Genomic DNA, 25,256 nt, shown 5'->3' with positions numbered 1-25,256 from the left:
ATTATTAATTTTATTTATAACTATTATTTCACTACTTTTGGTCTAGATCTTTAATTTACCAAATTATTTTATTTTGTTACAGGTGCTATATTTGTGTTATTCAGTTTAAATAAGACAACAGTGCTGTTGTTTTATCTGATGCAAAATTATGATGATGCAAATAAGACAACAGCACTGTTGTCTTATTTACATTATCAATTATGAAGATGTCTTATTCGTTTAGATCAACAGTGGCCATCTATGTGGTCCATGATGTAAACTAACTGGCCATTAGAAAGTCCAAGATCAACACATTTTATAGAACTGTGTTTTCTCAAGTGTCACTATGTTTTATTCAAAACTGTACCTCTCTTCTCTTCCAATCAAAAATTTATCCTTTTGTTCTCTCTTTTCTTATAATCACAGTGATGCCTCATTTGTCATAATCCTAACTAATGTAGAATAAACAAAAATAATTAATAATAATGAGAGTAAAATTCATCATGGGTAATGATTAACTTGCTTTGAAGTCTCTAGAATAGAATCAAACAAAATAAACCTAGTATACAAAAGCAAAATTTCAAACTGGAGTACTCAGAGGCGACTTCTGAAGATTTTTTAAGAGTCAGCATACTGCTCATCTTGAAATCTTCCATTTGCATGCTTTGCTTTTAGCCATTATATTGTCCCCCCCCCCCTAATTTTGTCATCATCACCTATTATCTTAGTCAACCAGCAACATATCTATCTTACTAAACTTAAAACTTTTTCACACTTCTAGCATTCACAACACGTTCTGACATTGATGATATGAATTACTTATTAAAGGATACTGTGATGTCGATAGTGGAAACATGCAGACTACTGTCATCTGGCAAATGAAAGCAGGCTTCTGCTGTTTAATGTTTTAGCAAGAAGCAGCAGAAACCTATCTCGTGCTAAAACAAGCTTTGTTACCATCAGGTGGGAGCAAATGAAAACATGCAGTCTGCAATTTAAATTCCATATGGTGTTATTGTATTAGCATCCTCTATGGTCATCCATTATCAATGTGTTGACCCTCTTTAGTTTTATTATAGAAAAACATACTGACCTGTGTTCATTGTGTCTTGTCCTCTTGTAATTTGTGTGTTTCATATCTTCCTGAAGTGATGATTATGAGTAGTTCATATAACAGTGCAATGCCTTTATAAAACGATTTGGTCATTAATAATAGTGAATGCATACATGATTTCTACTCTAACAATACAAGAGATCCAGAAATATTTTTAGCAAGAGGCAGCTAATGTTTTGTATTTAGCTGCCTCTAAATATGTAAACAAGTCCCTTACAGTATTTATTTATTGATTTAATTTATTTTTCATTATGAGTATTCTAAATTTCTCTCTCTCTCTTATTCACACACACACACACCACTGAAGCATAAAATCTGCGAGGTTTTTTGAAAGTAACTATCAAAGTAATACTTATTAGGATGCACTACAATCAAAAATATACAATCTTTTTTTTTTTTTTTTTCGCGTCTCATCATCACTTTCATTCTCTGGTGTATGTCCTCAGAGGGTGTACCAGAATAAATTCTATGATCCAGCAATATATCTTATTGAACCTGAAACGTTATCATGCTTCCAGCCTTCAGAACACATTCTGACATTGCATTCCATCTACCTACCATTCTCTATGATAGGATGCGATACCAAACTACCTTTCTGTCTTCACCAACTTTTACAAAGTGTCCAGGGGTGGCATCTTGCTCTTTCCCTTTCTTCTTCTTCTTCTTCTTCTACTTTGTATATAATATTGGATGGTATACCAGCTCGTGTCGTACATGAAGCGGCTAAAGAATTGTCAGTACCCTTGACCATTTTGTTTAATTTGAGTCTCAGGTCTGGGTTAGTCCCGAGGGGGTGGAAAAGGGGAAAATAATTCCACTGCATAAAGGAGGTTCCAAGACTGATGTAAATTACTGACCGATTAGCATATCAGGAATCGTTGTCAAGGTCTTGGAGAAATTAGTCAAGAAAAGAATACAGGATTGGATAGATGAAAATGGGATATTGTATGGGGGACAACATGGTTTTGTGAAGGGTAGATCATGCCTCAGTAACTTGCTCACGTTTTATAACACAGTGACGGCTGAACTGGATAGGGGTAATGGGTTTACAGTGATACTACTGGACCTTGCCAAGGCCTTTGATAGGATACCACATGGAACTCTAATCAGTAAACTGGAGCAGATGGGGATGGATAGGAGAGTGGTTGATGGAGAGATTCCAGAGAGTGGTTTATTCAGGAGTTGAGTCCAAACGACGGCTTGTGACTAGTGGTGTGCTGCAGGGCTCTGTTCTTGGACCACTGCTTTTCAATTTGTTCATCAGTGATATAGGAAAGGATCTGAGAGGCAGTGTTCACTTGTTTGCTGATGATGCAAAGTTGGGTAGAGCAATTGTGAGTGCACAGAATGTCAAAATTTTACAGGATGATTTGGATAGTTTAGAGGACTGGGCTAGGGAGAATGGATGTCAGTTTAATACGTACTCCGGGAGATTGATGAGGCCAGGGATTTGGGAGTGTTGGTGGATAGGGAATTGAAGTTTAGGGGGTACATTGCAAAAGTGGCTAAATCAGCTCATCAAATCACTTGGCTTCTGAAAAATACTTTAACAAGCAGAGCCAAACAAGTTATTGTTCCTCCGTATCGAGCCTTGATAAGATCCCATCTAGACTATTGTGCCCAGATATGGGCACCAGGGTTTCTTCTTGATGGGGAGGAGGTGGAGAGGATCCAGAGACGAGTGACCAAGATGATAGCAGGTCTGTGGAATGAACCTTATGGGAACAGGTTGAAGATCTGTGGGTTGCAAAAATTGGTTGATAGGCAGAAAAGGGGTGATATGATTGAGACATTCAAATTACTGAAGGGTTTCTATAAGATTAATCCAGAAGATATTTTTGAGAATAGGACTGGTGGTGGGAGGACTAGGGGCCATACACAGAAGCTGGGCAAGAATGTGGTTAGCAAGGGTGTTAGAGCTAGGTTTTTTACTTGGAGAGTGGTGAATGAGTGGAATAAGCTGCCAGAGTCTGTTGTAGGTGCTACGACCGTGAATGAGATCAAGGCGAGGTATGATCGATACTGTGTGAATGTCAAATAGTTGTTCTTGACATGGTGTTAGGGCCTCCCTCGATGAGTCTGTCGACTCCTTGGAGTTGCCCGGAATAATAATAATAATAACTTCCATATTAAACGTGTGCAAAGGCTTATGTGTTCATCATACATGTTGATTGGATTTTAATGGCATAGATGCAAACACAAATTGATAAAATAACTATTTATTGACTTAATTGCTATATTTCACTGGTATTCTATCTAGCATCTTCAGAGCATACAAACAAAGTTTGTTACAGTAGCGAGACAACCGCAATCTGGTATAACAATGGGACTAGTATGAGCAATTGTAGTGTGCAACACAAAGATTAAAGTCCTAATTAGGCACCATCTAAGTTGGGGGGGAAACCATCTGCCCTTCTTGGACACACTAATCACACGTCTTCCAGAAGGTTCCTTATCATTTTCGGTTTATAGAAAACCCACACATACAGGGAGATATTTACACAAACAATCACACATTTCAACAATATGGTATTCTAAAAACACTAACCCATAGAGCTAGAGCAATTTGTTCCAATGACATTGCTCTCACTGCTGAACTTTCTTATCTATGTCACACCTTCCTGACCAATGGCTATAATCCCCATAAGATAGATAAAATACTAAATGCTCCCCAGAAATCTCCTCCCCCCCACTGTCTACCACAGAAGACTACAACAAAACTGTCACCATCCCATACATTAAAGGCACATCTGAAAAGATATCTAGAGTGCTTAACAAACACCAACTACGAACCGTATTTAAATGTTATGTGAAATTCGCAACTCTCATCCATTCACCTAAGGACAGAGTCTCTCCTTTATCACATCCAAGAGTCTATGATGTGCCCTGTTCATCATCAAGCCTACTATGGACAGACAGCAAGAACTGTGGACATCTGCCTCAGTGAACACAAAAAATATATGTGGCACTTTCGCTATGGCAAATCAGGTCTAGCAGACCATGCTTTGAATACCCCCCTCCCCACACACAGGATCGATTGAAAAAAACAAAAGTGCTGCACAGAAGAAGGCAGAGAGGTTGTTCCTGGAATCAACAGAAGTCTTGAAACATACTCCAAACCTCAACAAGTATGGCTGTATAAATCTACCAAACATTTGGCAGACAGTCATCCTAAGATCAAATTAATACCTGCTTTCTCTCTTTTTTTTTTTTTTTTCCCAACTTAGATGGCACCTAATTAGGACTTTAGTCTTTGTGTTCATGCTACAATTGCTCATACTAGTCCCATTGTTATACCGGATTGTGGTTGTCTCCTGCTGTAACAAACTTTGTGTGCTCTGAAGATGCTGGATAGAATACCAGCAAAATATTAGCAATTAAGTCAATAAATAGTTATTTTCTTATCAATCTGTGTTCGCATCTATACCATTAAAATCCAATCAACTTCCATATTAATTCTGTAAAATCCCTTTACCAACTTAAATGACACTATTATATCACCTCTTTTTCACCTATTCTCTAGACTGGAATTTACATTTTATAACCTCTTCCAAAATTCATCATTCGAGAGTGACTATTGTCAAAGACTATTCCAGAGACAAGTGAAAACCATGTGACCAAATTTAATTACAGAAGTCCATGTAGACTGAGTAGTAAACAGAAAATGTTATATTCAGGCAATGAAGGAGTAACCATATTATTCAACACTAAATACAAGGCTAATCTTCTTGAATGGCAGGTCTCAAGTAAAGTGATACGGGCAAATTTCAGAATTGGGAACTGGACAATGAGACATTTGTGACTTGAGGATAGTGGACCCAAAGAAAGATCCACTATCCTTCTTTGGGTGGAAGTGGAAGAATTTTTTTGAGGCTTTAGAGAAGACAACTGACAACAAAAAAGGAAAAGTTGGTCCTTGGAGAACTAAATAGCAGAGTTGGAAATGATTGTCAGACATACAAAAATATTTTGGTAAAATTTGGAGAAAAGAGCAAAGCTAATAATAATGGCAAATACATGTTGGATTTCTGCTCAGGATATGGACTGGTTATTACTAACACCATGTACCAACATAAAAATGGGCACAAATTCTCATGGAGAGAAGAGGCAAGGAATAAGGAAAGTCTCATTGACTATGTTATTGTTGATAGTGATGTTTTCTCCCTGGTGCAGGACACCAGAGTGTACAGAGGATTTGAAATCGGAAGTGATCCCCATTTAGTCTTGAGCAGAATAAAATTGAATTTCATATTGAAAAGAAGAACATGTAAGAAAGTTGTAAAGCGAATAGGAGCTGAGCAGCTCTCAGATGTGAACTGTAGACTAAAATACACAAACATTATTCAAAAAAAAATGAAAGAGTTTGAGAACAGGAACCAAATCTTGGAGATTCAGTGGCAAGCCCTGAAGAAAACACTGATTGATTCAGCCAGAGGCATGTGTTCAGGTTGTCTGCAAGGATAGAAAAATCAGAACTCCATGGTGGACACAGGAAGTTAAAGAGGCAGTGAAGGAAAAGAAGAAAGCATATCAAAAGTTCCTGGCAAATAAGTCAGCATGTGCTCTTAGAGAATACAGAGACAAATGTAAGAAAGCTAAACAAAAGCCCTGGGAGGACTTTGGTAAGAACATAGAAAATAAATATCAAGAAGGTGGCAAGATATTCTGGAGGTTGTTGAAGAAGCTCAGAAATGGAGGAAAGAGTGCAGTAAAAGGAATTAGAGATGATAAAGGTGACATGAAAACTGGAGAAAAAGATATCCTTGAAGTATGGAGGAATTACTTTGAAAAATTGCTAAATGAAACAATCAGTGATAGCACAGTGGTAAAAAACAGGGATGCAGTCAGGAATACGTATCCATACTTGATAGAAAAAGCCATCAAAGGCCTGAAAGGTGGAAAGGCAGCAGGAGTAGTTGATATTCAACCAGAAATGCTCAAGTATGGAGATATAAAAGTCTTAACAGTGGCTGCACTACATAGTTCAGAATGCCTGGACAGAGGGACGAATTCCGGATGATTGGAATAGAGCTCTCATAGCACCCATATACGAAGGTGGTCTGAAAAGTTCTTGGCTTTGGCCATAGATGGCAACACTATCGACAAAAAAATTTTTTTTCTAAGTTGGTACATCTATCATAAATGTGAAATTGCAAGTTATTCTATGAAGTAGTTTGTTTTATACGGCTGTCTGAAACAAAAGCGTTGTCTGCATACCTTAAAATGGATAAAATAGAGTATCGTGCGGTTATAAAATTCTTTGTAAAAAAAGGTTTAACACCAAAAGAAATTCATTCGAAGTTCATAAAAGTTTATGAGCACTCTTCTCCTTTGCTTTTGACAATTAAGAAATTGGCTGCCAGAGTTTAAACGTGGCCGTACCAGCCTTGAAGATGATCCACATGAAGGATGTCTACAAAAAGTGTAACAACACTAGAAATCATTGATCGAGTGCACAATATGGTATTGGATGACCGGCAAGTCAAAGTGCGTGCAATTGCTGAGACTATAAGCATTTCGAAAGAACATATAGAATATATTTCACATGAAGAATTGCAAATGAAAAAGCTTTGCATAAGATGGGTGCTTGATTTACTGAATGCAGATCAAAAACGCACTCGATGAAAATCCCTGAACAGTGCTTTGAGTGTTTTAACATGAATAAAACTAATTTTCTGAGTAGATTTATTACTAAGGATGAGACGCGGATTCACCATTACACACCAGAATCCAAACAGCAGTCAAAACAGTGGATAGAAGCTGGTTGTTCAGCACCAAAGAAGACAAGGTCAGTTCCATCAGCAGGAAATATCATGGCATCGGTGTTTTGGGATGCTAAAGGCATTTTGTTTATTAATTATCTTGAAAAGGATAAAACAATAACCAGGGAATATTATTCCAATCTTTTAACCAGACTAGACGAAGAAATACATGATAAAAGACCCAGTTTGCAGAAGAAAAAAATTATCTTTCATCAGGACAACGCACCTGCCCACAGAGGTGTTTTAGCAATGGGAAAATTAAGGGATCTGCACTATGAACTGTTGGAACATCCACCCTATTCCCCAGATTTGGCTACCTGTGACTTCTATCTCTTCCCAAAACTAAAATTCTTCCTCACTGGTTAGCGTTTTTCTTCGAACGAAGAAGTGATTGCAGCTGTAGAGGGGTATTTTGCTGAGAACCACTACAGGGAAGTGATAATAGTGCTGGAGCATCGCTGGAATAAATCTATTAATCTTAAGGGAGATTATGTTGAAAAATAAAAGTAATTTTAAAATTATAAATTAGTTTTTTCATTGTTAGGCCGAGAACTTTTCAGACCACCTTCGTATATAAAAAGGGAAATGAAACTGAATGTGAGAATTATAGAGATATTTCTCTACTGAGTGTTCCTGGTAAGATTTATGCAAGTATACTTGAGAAACAGTGGAGAAGGATTTTGGAAGAAAAGCTTGGTGATGAACAAGCTGGATTCAGGCCAAATAGAGGCTGTCAGGATCAGATCTTCACTTTACAACAAATAGTTGAGAAATCATAGGAATATAACAAAGATCTGTATTTAAGTTTTGTAGTTCTGGAAAAGGCACATGACATGGTGCCAAGAGAGAAGCTATTCAAAATACTAAAAGTTATAAGGTGTCAATGGGGCATTATATCAAGCAATACTTAGTCTTTATTTAAGTTGTAAGTGAGCAGTTAGAACTGAAGGAAGTACAGGAAGATCGTTTATCATTAAATCTGATGACAGACAAGTATGTACATTATCCCCTCTGTTATTTATTATCTATATGGATCACATTATGAAGGAAAGTGGTATTAAACCTAATATCAAAATTGGTGTTGTTAATCTCAGCTCTTTGCTTTATGCAGACAATGTTGTATTTCTAAATAAATCTGCTAGAAATCTGCAAGATTCCCTGACTAAATTGAATAACTGTTGTAACAGATATGGTATGGAGGTCAGCAATAACAAGATAAAGACAATGAAATGGACAACAGAATCAACAAAGCTGGTAGGGTAGGAAGTCAATTGAAGAAATTTATATGGAATAAGAGAGAAATTAGTTAAAACACTAAATTAGCTGTATACAAGACAGTGTTCAAACCAATTTTAACTAATGGATCTGAGAGCTGGGTCTCATATCTGTGATCTCTCACAGACTAGAGACCACAGATATAAGAGTCCTGAGAAAGATTAGGGGCATGAACAGATGACATTGATGGCAATATTGTATTAAAAACGAGGAAATTAGGAAAGAACTTGATGTTGTTAGCATCCAGGAATGTGTTAGCAGAGCTAATCTCAGATGGTATAGTCACTTAAACAGAATGGGAGAGGAAAGATAAAGTTAGCAAAACAAACGCTCTCTGCCAGGTTGGCAGGAAAACGACTCAGAGGAAGACCAAGATATAGGTGGATTGATACTGTAAAAAGTGCCTTAGAAGACAGAAATATAAGATCTGATAATGTTGGAGTCTTGACAGGTAACAGACTGATTTGGAGGAAAATTGTAGATAGGAAGTTAGTAATGATGTAAATTTTTCATATAGTACTATCATATCCTGTACACCCCCCCCCCTTGAGGGTACATGTCAGGAATTTGATGATGATGAAGTTCATGTGGTCTGATCTATCCTTTATACAGTGATCCAGTCATCTTCTTGACTCATTGGCATGCTTCTTATCTGTTGAGTAATGCAATATGGTGTTTGCTCCACTTGCAATGTGTCCTTCCAATTTGTCCTCTGAACCTCGGGCTTCTGTCAGCCATCATTTCTAGATTGCAAATCTCATTCACTTCCTGAAGTATAGCCTGCCAACACACTGAAATTCAACACCTTGTTAACACCATAACCCTCATTTCTCTAACCTAAAAGTATATATCAATCTTCCTGAAGACACATGACATCAGTATTTCATATGATATTCCATCAGATATTCCACATGAAATATCATTAATAAATAAGTTAAACAACAGAGGCCAGAATAGAATCCTGCAGCATGCCATTTGTTATCTAATCTTTTTTATCTAAGATAATGCTCCTTTTCTCTTCCTAAACATAACATTGTATCTTTCAGATAGCCGCTCTCCTGTCCATCCAACCACACTATTATCCATTCCCCATCTCCCTTAGCCTGTATACTCGTTTGTTGTGTGGAATAAGTGCATATAAAAAGTCAATGTATAAGTCTCTCTCTTATTTAGGGTAGCAACTTTAGAAATTCACAAATCAGGATATTTTCTTACATTGCCTATTATTATTATTCTTATTAAGAGAGACCTCCAGGGAGTCAGGGATTCATCGAGAGAAGCCATACTATCTGCACCTGCTGTCATACTCCCATTCTTGAATTCATTCACACAACCTGCACACACCACACCACATGCAATGGTAATCCATTCCAATTACGCACCACTAAGAGAAAAATCCAACCTTCATCCACTTCTTGACAGCATTCATTTGTTTCAGCATTGCAATTATTCTCTGAGTTGTATTTGTAATCTTTGCTATATGGCTCTTGAACTTCAACTTCCTGTCTACTAAAAATCTTTAGCAGACTGAAATTTAGAGGACATATTGCAAGTGTTGCAAAGAGTGCACATAATAGTGCCACTGTGATAAGAAGTACACTAACATGTAGGGATAAGGAGATGGGTTGTGCTTCTGTATAAAGCACTAGTCAACCACACTTGGACTACTGTGCTCAGATTTAGTCACCTGGTTTCATTGTGATGTGGAAACATTGAAGTGGGTCCAGAGACGAATAACTAAGACAGTATCAGGACTTTGGAATATTGGCTATGGAGAAAGGGTGAAGGACTGCGGATTGCAGAGATAGTGGATAAGAGGAAGAGAGGTGATATGTTAGAGATGTTTATGTTGGGGGCGATTTTATCAGATTGAGAAGTGAATGTGTAAAGAGTGAGAGGGAGAGAACCAGAGGCCATCCCTGGAAATTATGTAAGAGTGTGGTGAATAAGGGTGAGAGGAGTAGATATTTTTTACATGGAGAATTGTGAGTGAATGGAGCACATTACTGGAACATGTTGTTAATGTAGAGAATGTGAAGAATTTTAAGATTCAGTTGAATGAACCTCCCACAATGAGTCTCCTGACTCCAGAACATGTAATAATAATCCCAACAATATAATGCAGCACTGGATATCTAATCACACAAAGTACATGACTGGATATTTACCAACATTGAACTTCCAGCCATTTTCACATGTCCACAATTCCAGGCCTATTTAAATCATTCTGCAAATACTACATATCAACAGCACTCCTGATAACATTTCCTATTATATAAATTAAGTGGATATTAAATCCAACATAATTTCAGAGCTGAATACAGAAACTATAAAAGTTTCATATTGAAAGTTGACCAGAGAGCTTATGGGAATACACTTGCCGCCATACTACAAGTTGCCCTAGCCAAACTAATAGCAAGCATGCATGGCGAAGGGCCCGTATATTGCCTACTATTGGTCCATTTTTAATAAGGTTTCACTGGTCTGACATTTCCTATTTTTGAATCATTCATCAGCAAATAGCTGTATGTATGTCATGCGCAAATCCTAATGTCATTAATGTGCACAAATTGAATAAAAATGGACCAAGGAATGATCCTTGAAACACACCACTGATTACTTTAAATCTCTTATCTATGCCAATAATTTATAATCCAATCCCATATTCTCCAATTTATGCAAATGTCTGTCAATAGTAACATTATTATGGAATGTAAGCAAGTTACTCAATCATGCCTGTCCCTTAGTAAACCCATGCCATTCATTGCAAAGTATAGTTACTCAGTCAACCCATTTCTGTATGTGAGCCCTAATCAACTTTTCCAAAAACTGCACCACCAGAGATACTGATAGGTATCAGTATCTCTGGTGGTGCAGTTTTTTGGATACATAAGCCTTTGCACCACCTATGTGCAATAGGATTACCATACATTCTTTCCATTCATGTGGAATCTTTGCTGTTTTCTGAGAGATTAAAATTATATAGTTTTGTCAAAGGAATAGCCAGTTTAGCTGAACACTCTTAGGACACCTGTGCTAATATCCCATTGGTCCCTATTGCAGAATTCTTATTCATTTTGTGCTTGAGTTTCTTTATACAGTGAAGAGTTAGTAGTCAGCTCAATGTATACACCAGATTGATAGCTTTTAACAAAATAGTTATTCATTAATTGAACAATTTCTTCTGCATCAGTCACCCACACTTCAGTAGAGTAGAGTTATTCTTTCGTATTCATTCTTTCTTTTACTTGTAGCATAATGATAAAATTCTTTCAGGTTGTCTTTAGCTTGCAGAGCCAGTTTCATTTTTTACTCAGACTTGGATGTGATACAACATCTGTGACTCTTCTGGCATGCTGTTAGAAGAGTCACAGCTGTTTTTCTTTTCTTTTTTTTTTTATTGTTTTTCTGATTTCTTTTTCTCTTGCTTAACAAGATTATACATCCATTTCACTCCTATTTATTCTTCAAATTCTAGGGACACATTCCGATATTGCATCATGCATCATTTAAGTATTTTTTAAATGCTTCCCATCCAACAATTGATACCATAATGCAGAACCCAGCATACTCCTTGGGTGGTCATAATTTTCTGCTTTGTAGTTAAGTATGTAATCTTTTTTGAATGGAACATTCATAAACTTAGTCACTTCCCCAGTTGGTACTACATAATCACTGCAACCAACTGGGGATAGAATAGTTACATCTTGAACTAAAACCCACTTTGACACTATAATCAGATCTAACACTCTTTGACCTTAAGTTCCTTCTGTTATATGCTGCTTGAGAAAGTTGTCTCGCAACAGCTCAATAAATTCAGTTTCTTTCATCTCATGAGATTTCACAGCTATCCAATCAATGTTCGGATAATTAAAGCCCCCCCCCCCATTAGGATTACTCGTTGCTTACTCACCATCTTTATTTGGCATTGCATTTCTTTGTCACTAGCAACTGATCCACTAAGTCTGTAACAATGCTCCATGTATTTAATCCACCTCACACCAGATGGCTTCAAACTTATTGCTACATGAAAAACTGTTACTAGTATTGCAGACATAGGTCTCAACTCTAACAGGATTCAAGTCATCTAATATCATTAATAGTCCCTGCCCCCCATCCTTCTCTCCTATCTTGTCCTGTCTATCTTTCCTAAAAATAGTGTATCCTTTACATTTGATACCAATTAGTATGTATGTATGCTTCTGATAGCATGGTCTCACTAATGCCTACAATATTGAGGTCCCAAACATATGGATCAAGGCAACCCTTTGTCTACCCTTTGTTTCTCGTTCATGTACAGACATATCTATTATACAGGGTGGCCATAATTAAAGAGAAGGTGTTCAGAGCCCTGTAGTGAAAAATGGATTAGACGAAATTCAACCAAAGTTGGTGTAAGTGCACTCTGGAACAATGGGGTTTTGAATTGTTGTTATATGCCATCCAGTCATTTTCGACTCTTGGTAATCCTGTGAACAAAGGCTCTCCAAACAAAGCCACTTGGCCTCTTGGCCTTTCTTTCAATAATTCTAAGTTCGAGTTGGTAAGTTCTTTTATGTTGTCCATTCAACTCTTTGGTGGTCTTCCTCTTCTCATTCCCTCAAACTTCCCCAACATAACTGCCTTTACCAATGATTCATCAGCTCACATCATATGTCGAAAATACATCAGCTTCTGTTTAGCAATCACCACCTCCAAGGAGCATTCTGACTTTATATTCTCTACAGCCATCTTATTGGTCATTCTTGCAGTCCATGAGGATTCTTAATAGTCTCCTCCACACTCATAATTCAAATGAATCAATTTGTTTTCTGTCTTTCTTCTTAATAAGCCAACTTTCACATTCATACATTATTACTGGATATACCATTGCTTTGACAATTCTAACTTTCATGGCCTTGCTCACACCTCTATCTTTCATAATTTTTGTCGGTTTAACATCGCCTTTTTCCCCATGACTATCCTTCTTTTAATTTCTATTTATCTCCCACTATTATCCTCTCAAGGGCTCACTTTAGTGAGTAAGGGAGTGTAAACCTGAGGTACCTGATGCTGGACCGTGCCTTATTTCATGTAATATACATCTGTTATATTATCTGTAGACTGGTTATTACTACTCTTCTTTCTTTCTTGCCCCCCCCCCCAATCTTTCCTATTTTACTTTTCATCTTTTGCAGTAGGAGTCTGCCTTCTCTCCCAGGTATTTGCTTCACCTAATAGGCTGAACAAACAGAAGGCAATGGCAAACCCACATCTTCATCCCAATGCAAAATACATATACACTTCTATATATATATATTTTGCCAAGAAAATCTTATGAATAGAGGCTTAGGTTATTGTGATATAGTGCTGGAAAATGGGACACATGGGTTGGAAGGCACTGAAATTGCTTCTGGGGAAGAGCAGAAAGGAACTATCAATGAAGTTAACAAGAATGATGAAACTGGATCAAAGCATTCTGGAAGTTCAACTTCTGATAGAATTCATCTCAAAAGAAGATGCATCCACTTTACTGATTTACATAAAATAGGAACACAGAATGTAAGAAGCATGTATCAATGAAAACTGGAACTGGTGAAGAAAGAAATGACATGGGAAAAAAAAAGAATTCAGGATGTTAGGAATCAGTAAACTGATTCCTAACAGGAATGGGTCACTTTGATACTGATCATTTCATAAAGTATTACTCTCTGGACATGAAAACCTTCAAAGAAATGAAGTAGCATTCATAATTAGAAGAGAATCCAGAAACCAGTGTCTGCTAGAATAATTCTAATCAGAATAAAGGCATATCTAGTGAGTATTACACTCATACAGGTGTATACCCACTACAGATACAAGTGAAGATGAGGTTGAAGAATTTTACAGCAACTTGCAACAAGTGGTATACAGTATTAATAAAACAGATTTTATCTTGATATTAGGTGATTGGAATGCAAAAGTGGGTGAAAAAGAAGAACGAGGCATCACTGGATAATTTGGTTTAGGACTAAGGAATGAAGCAGGAGAAAGGATGTTGAAGTTTTGTGTTAATATTGTAATATTGTGAGCACTAAATTAATTCACTTAAATCCAAGTAGCTACAAAAATCTAAGAGTATTTGCACTAGTTCAAGTAACTGTACTGCCTAGACAGAAGACACTAACAAATATGCCTCTCTAACTTGGTACATCAGCCTCAATTGGCACAGGCTAAACGTAACTAATTAGAGTGCATTATGTTGGAATGAGTTAGAGTGGAGACACTGGAAAAATTACTAAATAAAATAAGTGACAAATATGATTTATCATGTAATTTATTTTTACAGTATGTTCAAAAATGATTAACTGTAAATTAATGATTGAAAGCAAAAATTTGTGCACACAACGTACATAACTTAGAGGGAACATTGACTGCAGTTTGTAGGCTGTAGAGTGGCTACACTAACCACTCGGACATCCAAACAAGTTGTAATTCATTATAATTAATAAATAGGATTGCAATTATTGACTCAGAAATTAAACTTGATGTACAGTAAATTTTGCAAAATTATTTAAACCTGGTATATGGTTTATGGTTCAGTAGGCTACATTATCAAACAAAAAGTATTTTAGACATCTTATGGAACAATAATTAAAAGCTTGGAATACATTTCTTTTTATATCTGAGCATATCAGTGCTATGTGTGGGCAAGAGTGTAAGAAGAAAAGAGGAATCTGCTTATGTTTTTTTTTTTTTTTTATTGCTAAAGACTGTAGTCTTTGGAGGAGGCTGTTTCACAGAACAGAAGTAGAAGAATGAAACAGGAGGCAGAAAAGTTGGTTTGGCAAGTTTCAAGCTAGACAGTAAATAGGTGTTAGCAGTAAGTCTTATTTTTTTGATTGTGGAAAATGAAAGGAGGCGATTCAGCAGAGCATTGTTTGTGGAAGTATCTGTAGAAGTATAAGGTAGAAGCTGTGAATGTCTGTGGGAGAGGGATATTAATTACCCAAATTGCCCTCTTCTGGATAGCATTGAGCAATCTTAGAGAGGATTTTGGTGCACCACACCATGTATGTGAGCAACATTCCATAGTTGTCTGGAATTGTATAGAGTTAGTGTATAGAATAAGTATAGAGGCAAAAAAAAAAAAAGTTTTTTTTTGCCAGTAAAGATTGGAAATGCAGGTCACTCCAAGGAGTAAAAGCTGATCATGTTTGGATATTAGGTTATTATTACTGAAGGTTAGGGGAAGAGATGTGAACTCTTTCTTGCAAGAAATCACACATTACTGAGATTCAAAGGCACTGAATCTCAGTGAGGATTTGAAGGATTTGAAGTCTGTGAGAGCAGGTCATTTATATAAAGGAGAAAAGAGTGGGTGAGAGTACAGACCCCTGCTGAGGTATTCCAGCATTGGCAGGGAAACCTGAGGAGAGGAAACCATCCACCAATGTGCATTGAGTAACCAGTGAAAAAAAGTTTGCAATTCAGTTATAGAGGATGGAAGGCAGACCATAGAATGATAGTTTGCTAAGTAGGTTCCTGTACCAAACCTTATCAAATGTTTTTGGGATGTCAAGAGTGAATATGTGAGTTTCTCTGAATTTTTCCATGGTTTTAGTCTAGAGGTGGGTAGTGAAGGCTAAATGATCAGTTGTGGATCAAGAGTAGTGAAATTCATATTGGTAGTCACTGATTAATTTGTGGGTCTCCAGGTGGTGCAATAGTTAGCTGTTGACCTGCATCATTTTAGAGAGAGAACTGAAGCAAGAGCAGTTTAATCTTTCTTTGGAATGGGCTTATTGCACTATTAATCACTACTGAAGTGTCCGTGCGGTTAGCCTAGTGGCTGTGCACTTTGCAACCATATGACTGGGGAAGGAGTGTCCCAGGTTCGATTCCCTTATTTAAATCTTGTAAAAATGAATAAGTAAATAAACTGATCCTCTAATGCCTTTTATTCTCCAAAGGAAGCAGGCAGAATCCTTGACGCCTAAATTGACAGGGTAGGTGAGTTTTCATACTTAAGGTCTTCACTGTTTTTTTTTTCTCTCTAGAGTATAGCAGATAGCATAAAATTATATTAAACTGTCTACCATGCTCTTTATCTTTAGATATCTCCATCATCTCACCTAAACATTCTCCCTCCCCAAAATAACTAGCAATCCATCTGCCCTAAGCTGCCTTTGTATGGGCCATACCTTTCAGCAATTGTACATAATTAAAATTATTGTACTTGATCATCTATTTAAAGTAGTCATTATTTAAAAATTAAAATATCTGGCGCCGCAGACTGTTACTTAAATATAATACATATATTAATTTGACCAAATGAAATCAACAAAAATATAAAATTGTTTTACTAAACACCACCAGATGGAAGCATAAACGCTTCAAAGTTTGCTCCAAGTGGTGGTTTTTTTTTTTTTTTTTGCGCTTTTCTTTCAAATATAGTTCTTATTTTATATGAAATGCGATACGAATGAATGTTTATCACATCTGAAGAAAACCTTTTTGTAATTAATTTTGCAATTTGTGCTTTTTAAAATAAAGTTATGTTTCTGTCTAAAGATTTTCGTTAGACTTCACTTTTAGAATTACTGACTGCGTAATTACTGACTTCCATAATAACAGCAGCTACTTCTAATGTTGCCCTAAAATTATATGCAGCACAAATTCGATAGTTGGCCTATTTACAAATGTTAGGTGCTGTGCTTGACCTACACTATACCATAACACTTGTAAAAACTGTACTACGGTAGCACATCATGATAACTCGCTTCAACGGATAGCTCGTGACGCTAGTTCAACTTAAGTAGAATTGACAGGATTAAGTTACGAAGCTCATTCGATTGCTTAGGAAGGCTGTGAAGGCTTTTCTTAGAAGTGTACTTAATTAAGGACGTCATCACCATTCACCCCGGGAGAGAAAGACTAATCAGGTCTTCTGTCACTGTAATTGTGATAAAGTCACACAGTGTTATATTCAGTAATAGTATAATAAATATTTCTTTTCAGGTAGTGCACTGCGTAAGTATACTGTGAATTCATGTATTAAAAAAAAATAAAGAAAATTATTTTAGACACGTATAGGAAGTTATTTTTCATAATAATAACATATACGGTAATACCATTCATTATTACAACAGTTATACTGTAGACAGCTCCCCCTTTAATTTTATCATTAAAATGATTCAACTGAAATGACACATGTTAACTATTATTTTCAGCGAAATTTACATCTTCTTCTGCAGCTTTTCCCGCTTAAGTAGGGTCGCTGTTTATGGTGAGTCTCCTCCACATCCTCCTGTCTTGGGCTGTAGCCACATCCAAGTTCTTCATCCTTGATGATGATGATGGTAGAGGACTTGAGGAAGTGGGATGCAGGATGTATCCTGCATCCTACTTCTCAGTTTCACCATCCTCTTCCCCTGCACATCCATCTGCATGACCTTTCTTCACACATACTCTTCCTCATCACGTGACCAAACCATCTCAACCTTGCCTCCTGTATCTTTGCTCCAAGTTCGTAACTTTCACCGTTCCCCTTACATAATCATTTCTCAGACGATCCTTTCTGATCACACCGCACATCCACCTAAGCATTCTCATCTCCGCAACCTCCATCCTGCTGATGTTATTTTTCCTCAGGGCCACAGTTTCCATAGCATACGTCATAGCTGGTCTCACTACTGTCCTGTAGATTTTACCTTTAAGATTGATCGGTGCCCTCTTATCGCATAGCACTCCAGCCATCTCTCTCCAGTTCCTCCATCCTGCTTGTATCCTACATCCCACTTCCTTCTCAGTTTCACCATCCTCTTTCATTGTTGAACCTAAGTATCTAAAGTCGCTGACCTTCCTGATGACATTTCCTTCCAGCTCCAGATCTGTCTCCTGGCTGCCATCCACTTTGCAACACATATACTCTGTCTTACCTCTGCTCAGTCCCATACTTCTCTCTTCCAGTACTTTCCAGTTTAGCTGCCACTTCTCTGGATTCTGTACACAGCACGATGTCATCTGCATACAACATAGTCCAAGGCGCGTCTTCTCTCACCTCCTCCGTCACCACCTCGATCACAATATTAAACAGGAACGGACTTAATGCTGACCGTTCATAATAATATATATGCATGTGTGTGTCAAAAATCAGAGCGCATTTTGACACGTCGATTCGTTTTGGCTTATATAATGGACGTAATTTTGTTTGGCCTAATTTTGTCACTTCAAATGGTTTAAATAAAAACAATTCCACAAATTTTAAGAAATTTTTAAATACTAAATTCAGTAAATCATAAATACAGATAACCCTCGTATAACGCGGATATTAGGTTCCGTAGAAATGCCACGTTATATAAATCGCGTTGTGCGAGACTCAGATCACATAGAAAAAGTACGGTTATGTTCCGAAATCGTTTTAAAAAAAAAAAAATATTATATAAACAATAAGGGCATATCCAACAAAAAAAAAAAGTTTTTATTTAATTCTGGTAATTCATGTAAGTTAAGAAAGCACAAACTATGAAACAAATACATAGTATAAAATTATAAAAATTACAAATTGTACGTCAACTACAAATAAATGTAAAATTACAAATTGTACATTGCACATAATGCATAAATGTTTTAGGCAAAATAAAGTGCATATTTTAATCTTTCATAGCACGACGATTTGAGGATCGGTTAATAAACATTGGTTTTATCATGTAATCACCTGATGCATTACTATAAACAGTACAGTAATTCTGTCTTTGGAAAACTTTGAATCCAGGAGCTGATCTTTCACTTTTCGAAATAAAATATAGGTGCGTTTGGCATTTTTTTTTTTTTTTCAAATATAACATGGATTCATCCGCATTGAACACCTGGTCTGTATTATAAATTTTAAGAGCCTTTTGTTTAATAAAATTTCCATCCAAAGGAATTTTCTTTTGAGTGCAATCTTCTGTCCAAATCATTAGAGATTTCTCCATTTTTCCCATTAGAATATCGCGTACACGAGCAACGCGCTTTGCACTTATCGTTGACCCAGCAATAAGACACACTCGGATTTTATGTTCATTTTGTTTGATTGTTCGAATTGTTGGTTCGTTTAAATTCAAAGTCCTTATACAACAACTCCTAGTTTTTCTCCATTTTTCAACCGATCCATGATTTTAATTTTTTCTTCGAGAGAAATGAATTTTCTTTTCAATGTTGGTTTTTCCCCTTTCGTTGTAGTTTGTGGCCATTACTATAAAAATCAAGTTTTTACATTTAAAAAAAGCATTACATATTAATTATGTAAGTAACTCACCAGAAAACAAAGGCTCAGCTCGAGATTAACACACTTATTTTTAATGCGCTTTCCTGGCAGAAAATGAAGACAATTTCAACAATAAACGCTAAAATACGGTAAACAATTGACGTACATGTGTTAAAGCAGCGCTTCCCAAACTGTGGGCCGCGGCCCCTTTGGGGGCCGTAGGTTTTGTTGAGGGGGGGGGGGGGTGTGTGAAATAATGAAAACAAATTTAAAATGTTTTAAGACAGTAGATTTTTTTAATTTTAAAAGAAACGTATTTAACTTTCATTATTTATTATTTCTTTTTTGTTATTTTTTATATTTGAATGGAAAAATTCCCACATTGGTATTAGTTCACAAACTTTGCTTCCTGCGTATTTCGGCGCTTAATGAATATTAGTAAATATTGCTTATTCATATGTTTCATTTCAAAGCGGTGGTTAATTGTATTTACTTTGAATGCTCTCCAGGGAAGCTCCAAATCTTCCTGTCCCTTTCATCACGTGTTCGTAATCAGGGACTGTTGATATTGACTTTATATACATATCAAAACTCGTTTTATATTATCACTGTCAGCCGAGCTAGTTTTCTGTTACCAATAAAAGTTTCGCATATACTTCACACATGAAAAAAAGCTTAAACAAGTTCATGTGGGGAGATAGTAACTCGCTTGCAGTGGTAAACAACAGCCCTCCCTAACAGCCACTATACTGCAGAGGCAATAAAAACAAGTACTTTTATTATGCCAGTGAATAAGGTATGAGGAGTCTGTGGAAGATATTTCTCAACAAATCTGGGATAAAAACGCACTAATTAATGAATCACATTTCCCCTCATACAGAAACTATGCTGTATAGACTGAAAGAAAACCATATGTTGCATAGGCAAACACAGTATCTAACTAAAAACTATTCTTATTAATTAGATGTGTGTGAGTTCGATTTCCCAAGGCAGCAATAAAATTCAACCGAACGTGTTAAAATTCGTAAAAGTGTTAAAATTAAGTAATAAAATTCGTAAAAGTGTTAAAATTAAGTAATATATATATACTGTGTGTATATATATATATATATATATATATATAATGAATGTTATGGCAATTTCACATATGGAATTCGGTTGAAGAGAGTTAGCATTTCAACTCAATTGTCAGTTATGCTTTTATCTTTCGGTTACGCGATCTTTTCTTAATACCGCAACAATCATATGCACGTTTTAATAACCTGCCTTTGCTGTCTGTTTCGCGTTAGGCTTAATTACGGTAAAGGAAGAAAAGTCACATAAGAAAAAATGTTCCTGGTCTGGGGATTCCCTTATTCAGGTAATATTCACCAATTTCATGTTATCAGTCTGTGGTGTGCCAGTATCGGTAAGTGGTGATATTATTTGATCTATTCTACATTAAAAAATTTAACCCTGAGATGGATAAGTGGCTGATAAAAAAATAAAAAAAAATTCCCGCGAACAATCAGAAGAAGCAGAAACAGACTCAAAAAAAAAAAAAGGACAGTATTTCATATTTTACCAGAACAGCCTTCATAACCAAACGGTAAGAGGCAAAAAATGTAATATATGCATTTGATTTTTGCAATATTCGCTGTGTATGTTTTGTATTGAATATAAATACAATAAATATTATAATAATATATCTCTCTATTACGATTTTGTTTCGAGGGTGGCCGTGAAATATTTTAATTTTTGCAAAGGGGGCCCTGACATCCAGAAGTTTGGGAAGCACTGTGTTGAAGGATATTTTCCCTAATATAAATTCGCTACTACTTATAACTACATGCGCGATACGGGCAGACGCAAATTTAACGAAGATAAAATTTGATTTTTAAGTCGCAAGGTGAAAAATATATGAAAAGATAAAGGGTTACTACAATTTGAAGACCGCGTTGTACGAAGGTTATTTGTACTAAATTTCAGCCAGTGCAGAATTATTAATATCACTTCAAATTACTTTTGCTAATGAAAATGCGCCCATTGAAATCAAAACTGAACTACATGGACAACTTTCTGGGTACATCCTAAATGTTATTAAATTCCATCCAGCGTAGAATGGACTGATTAAAACAAAAATTAGGATGGTTCAACCAATATTTATAAGTATTAATTCCGAATACATCAAATGTAAGCAATATTCGTCTAACAGGACTTTTTGAATAACTTCATATAAACGGACTAAAAGTCATTCTGTATTTACTCGAATATAACTCAAACCCCTCCCCAATTAAAGTTAAAAAACCGGGGTGTGAGATATATATGCGGGGATTTTCGGAAACTGAAGTTTTTCAGAAATAAACGAAATTGACGTTTATAATTAAATCCTCAGTAATTTTATAATTTATAAATGCTCACATTTATAGTTTTTGTTACACTTAAAGTGTAACAAATGCTACTTAAATGTTACACTTAAGGTTTTAAACTTTTTTCATGTGCAAAGTATATGCGAAACTTTAATTTTTTTTTTTTTTTCCCGTAAAGTAAAATCAGAGGTGCGAGGGCGAATTATATTCGAGTAAATGCGGCAGGTGCTTATGCATTTTGCGAAACGCACAGAAATCAACTGCATGAAACAACTGCACTGCATTTGAAAAAATAAAATAAAATAGCACTTCACCCAGTTAATTCTCGTGATATCACATATTACCGAAGCTGAACCAACTCGTTATTTTCCATTGGGAAAAAGGAGGGAAAACAATTCACTTTGTTTTTATTAATGAACTATTCCCTCGTAACCTAAACCTTTACTGTGGTATTTTATCTCTAGTTTTATATATACTAAACCAAATGAAGTTTGCAGAACGGTAAACTGTGTTAAAGATCTGTGATACTTTCTTAATATCACAGAGCTTTAACACAGAACAGCTTTGGTTTCGTAGAGGAAACCAAAGCTGTTCGACCTTGAATAAAACGTTTGTGCCACTTGAAATCAGTCCTTTACTGCTAGAATCTGATTCTTAAGTTTCGCTTTTAAGAGTTGATATATTTCCATATTAACAGTTTTCAAGTAAACTCTCCAATCTGATAATGCACTAGTTTCAGTGCAGTCAAGATCTTTCCGTCTACATCAGGGGTCGCCAAACTTCTTTAACCGTCGACCCCCTTCAAGAGTTTCTTGACTTTTTATCGACCCCCTCTATTTTACTATTAAGTAATTATAATAGGACAAGCACAAAAAAAAAAAAAAAAAAAACACGCTTATGTGAGTTTTTAGATTGTTTATTTTATAGTTACAGTGTTTATTGTATGTATGATATAGTATATATTATTATATTGGCTTAACGTCAAAGGGATACGTTTTTGACGTCCTTCTTAACATTACATATTTGATAGGAGGGATAAATAATATATAAAATTTAATTTAGATAACAAAATAAAAATAATACAATCTTCCTTATATATGTGAAAATAAGACTTTTATTAACTTTGTATACAATTTACTAACGTTGTCAATATGAAGAGTGTGCTTTGTGACTCTTGACAAGATTAGCAATGTTGGGTTCAAAATTAGAAAGTTTTCAGCCTTAAATCGCAACGGAATTCTACATCTAGCTTTTTTTTTTTTTTTTTTTTTTTTTTTTTGTTAAAATGGAATTAACATGGCTGAAACCAGCTTCAACCATGTACGAGCTTGGAAATGCAAACAAAAAGGTCAGTACACTTCAGAAAGTTTTAGATATTTTTCTACAACATTTATATTGGTCCCAAAGTAACTTAAAGTCCTATTTTTAAAAAGCGTCTTAGCTTCAAGATCAACTGACAATTCAATAAGTTCATCTTGTAAGTTACATTCGATATTTTCAATATCTGCAGAAAATGACGTGATAACCTAATCTGGATGCGCATGTTTTCAAAATCTGCAAAGCGCAATTTAAAATCATCGCTCAAATTTTGAGATGTTTTGTGTATATTTCTAAGTCTTCATCTTTTACTTCCAATTGCCGTAGATTCGAAAAGTACTGAAAATCTTTTCGTAATAATGATTTATCATCATCATCTTCCTTATACCCTCTTTTTACCTTGCGGTGTCGAGGGTCCATTGATCATCGGACCTCAATCCGTTTACAGGATAAGGTGGTCAGCCTTATGCTCCGGTGTATCCCATGGCCTGTAGTGTTGAGTTATCAAGGCCAGTTTGCCTGCTTGCGGGATGAAAAACCCCAGAATAAACTGGGGAAAAAACCCTGCTGTCCACGCCCAAGACTGAGGAAGATCCTTCAGCTCCTCACGTCACCGACGGGAATCGAACCTAGGACGCTCCTTCCCCAGGCATATGGTTGCGAGGCGCACAGCCACTAGGCTAACCGCGCGGACTAATGATGATTTAAATAAGGCTAATTTAGCTTGGAAGCCTAAAAGAATCGTACGTGCAAGTATAAGTAGCCGCGCACGTGTTGCAATCTCGTTCCCGCTGTGCCGGCCGGGCTGGAACCACCGACATCCGTTTATTGGTAAATACGTCATTTTGGCCTACGTGATTGGCCTCCGTAACTATTTTCGTGACCTTGCTCCATCTTACGGGTTTAAAGATCAATTGCTCGCCTCTTTTTCTGTGATTCTTCACCAGGTTTTTTGATTGTGCGTGTAGGGGCCATGTTGCACAAAATATCGCGAAATATTTAACGATAAATACACAAATAACATATTTTTCAAACACAAAATCAACAGAGGAACTGTTGAAGCTGAGTGCCGACTGCTGCTGGGGGGGGGGGGGGGGGGTTTGCCGCTGAATGCGCTGTTGCATGATGCTAAATAAAAGCCTTTTTACTTTAGGCTCGCTTGCGTCTTGTTCGAAATTACAGTCGAAAATGTTATATATTCCATTATGGGATCACGGACGTGTCTTCGAAAGGACGTAACTCTAACGGACGCAAGTCGAGGAATGACTGTATATTTAATTATTAGAACCTGCATACTCTCTGCGGCATTGACTAATGTAGTAAGATATTTCCACATTGCTTTTGATACTTTTGACACATCGTAAAGCATTCTATCCCTTTGCAGCTTAGAAAAAGAAAAAAAAAAAAAAGCAACATATTGATTATAACTCCTGAGAAGACAACCTGATTACTATTTGTACATAAGGTTAGTTTAATACTTCAGTTGCTTGAACATTCATTTTAAGTCGATTAATGAGACAGAGAAACAGGGTAATTTGTTGTTGCTGACGAATTGTATTCTTATCTTATCCCTTAACACAGTTATTGGAACGGTGGGTCAGATAAAGACAGTCATAATAAAGCTTCATAGTAGACAACACCAAAAGAGGGGGGGGGGATACATTTATTAAACTGACAACTTCAGAGCACAAGTATAACTGTCACAAGCATACAGTACTGAACTGAATAAATGTGAAAAACAATTCAAATTGTTTTCAAATGAAAACAAGGACTGAAAGTGTAAAATAAATATTTTCATTAGAAATTATTTATTTTAAATTTGGAAGGGAGGTGGATTTGGGCTTCTCTGGGAAAACCGGAAAAAGAAACCAAGCACATCAATCTGAGAGAATCGAATATTTTGAAGCCAGAGGATTATACCGTTGATCATTTTTATTTGTGATATTATCATAAAGGTGGCGCTTCCTACAAAATACTCAGATGGAAATCGATTACAAAAGTGAAATGAGTGAGTGTTGCCGAAAAAGAGAGAATTGTTTCTTTTTTCTTTTTTCAAATAAGTTAATTATTTTACCTTTCACAATTATTAAAAAGATTGAACGTTGGACCTTCAGTGTACTGCGCAGAAGCTGAACTGCATACTCCTCGAACCCTTCCTTTCCAGTTTCCCCCCATATACTGTCAGTCAGCTACATTATGAGAAGCCTCTATAACCATAACGTGCAACGTCCCCTCTATTAACCTATCAAATT

The 25,256-nt window shown here is 36.2% G+C and overlaps 1 protein-coding gene across 5 annotated transcripts in view; it reads right to left on the bottom strand.

The window, feature by feature from the left end:
• LOC150105512 (histamine H2 receptor-like) overlaps positions 1-25,256 on the bottom strand; it is a 116,079-nt gene that overhangs the window by 28,878 nt on the left and 61,945 nt on the right. The gene's annotated exons all lie outside the window — the stretch shown is intronic.

Source organism: Typopeltis vanoorti, chromosome 6 (genome assembly GCF_054136105.1).
Source record: "Typopeltis vanoorti isolate ZY-2024b chromosome 6, IOZ_Tvanoo_1.0, whole genome shotgun sequence".
Lineage (NCBI taxonomy): Eukaryota > Metazoa > Arthropoda > Arachnida > Uropygi > Thelyphonidae > Typopeltis > Typopeltis vanoorti.
Note: the sequence above shows the minus strand (reverse complement) of the source record. Positions and strands in the feature narration are given on the sequence as shown.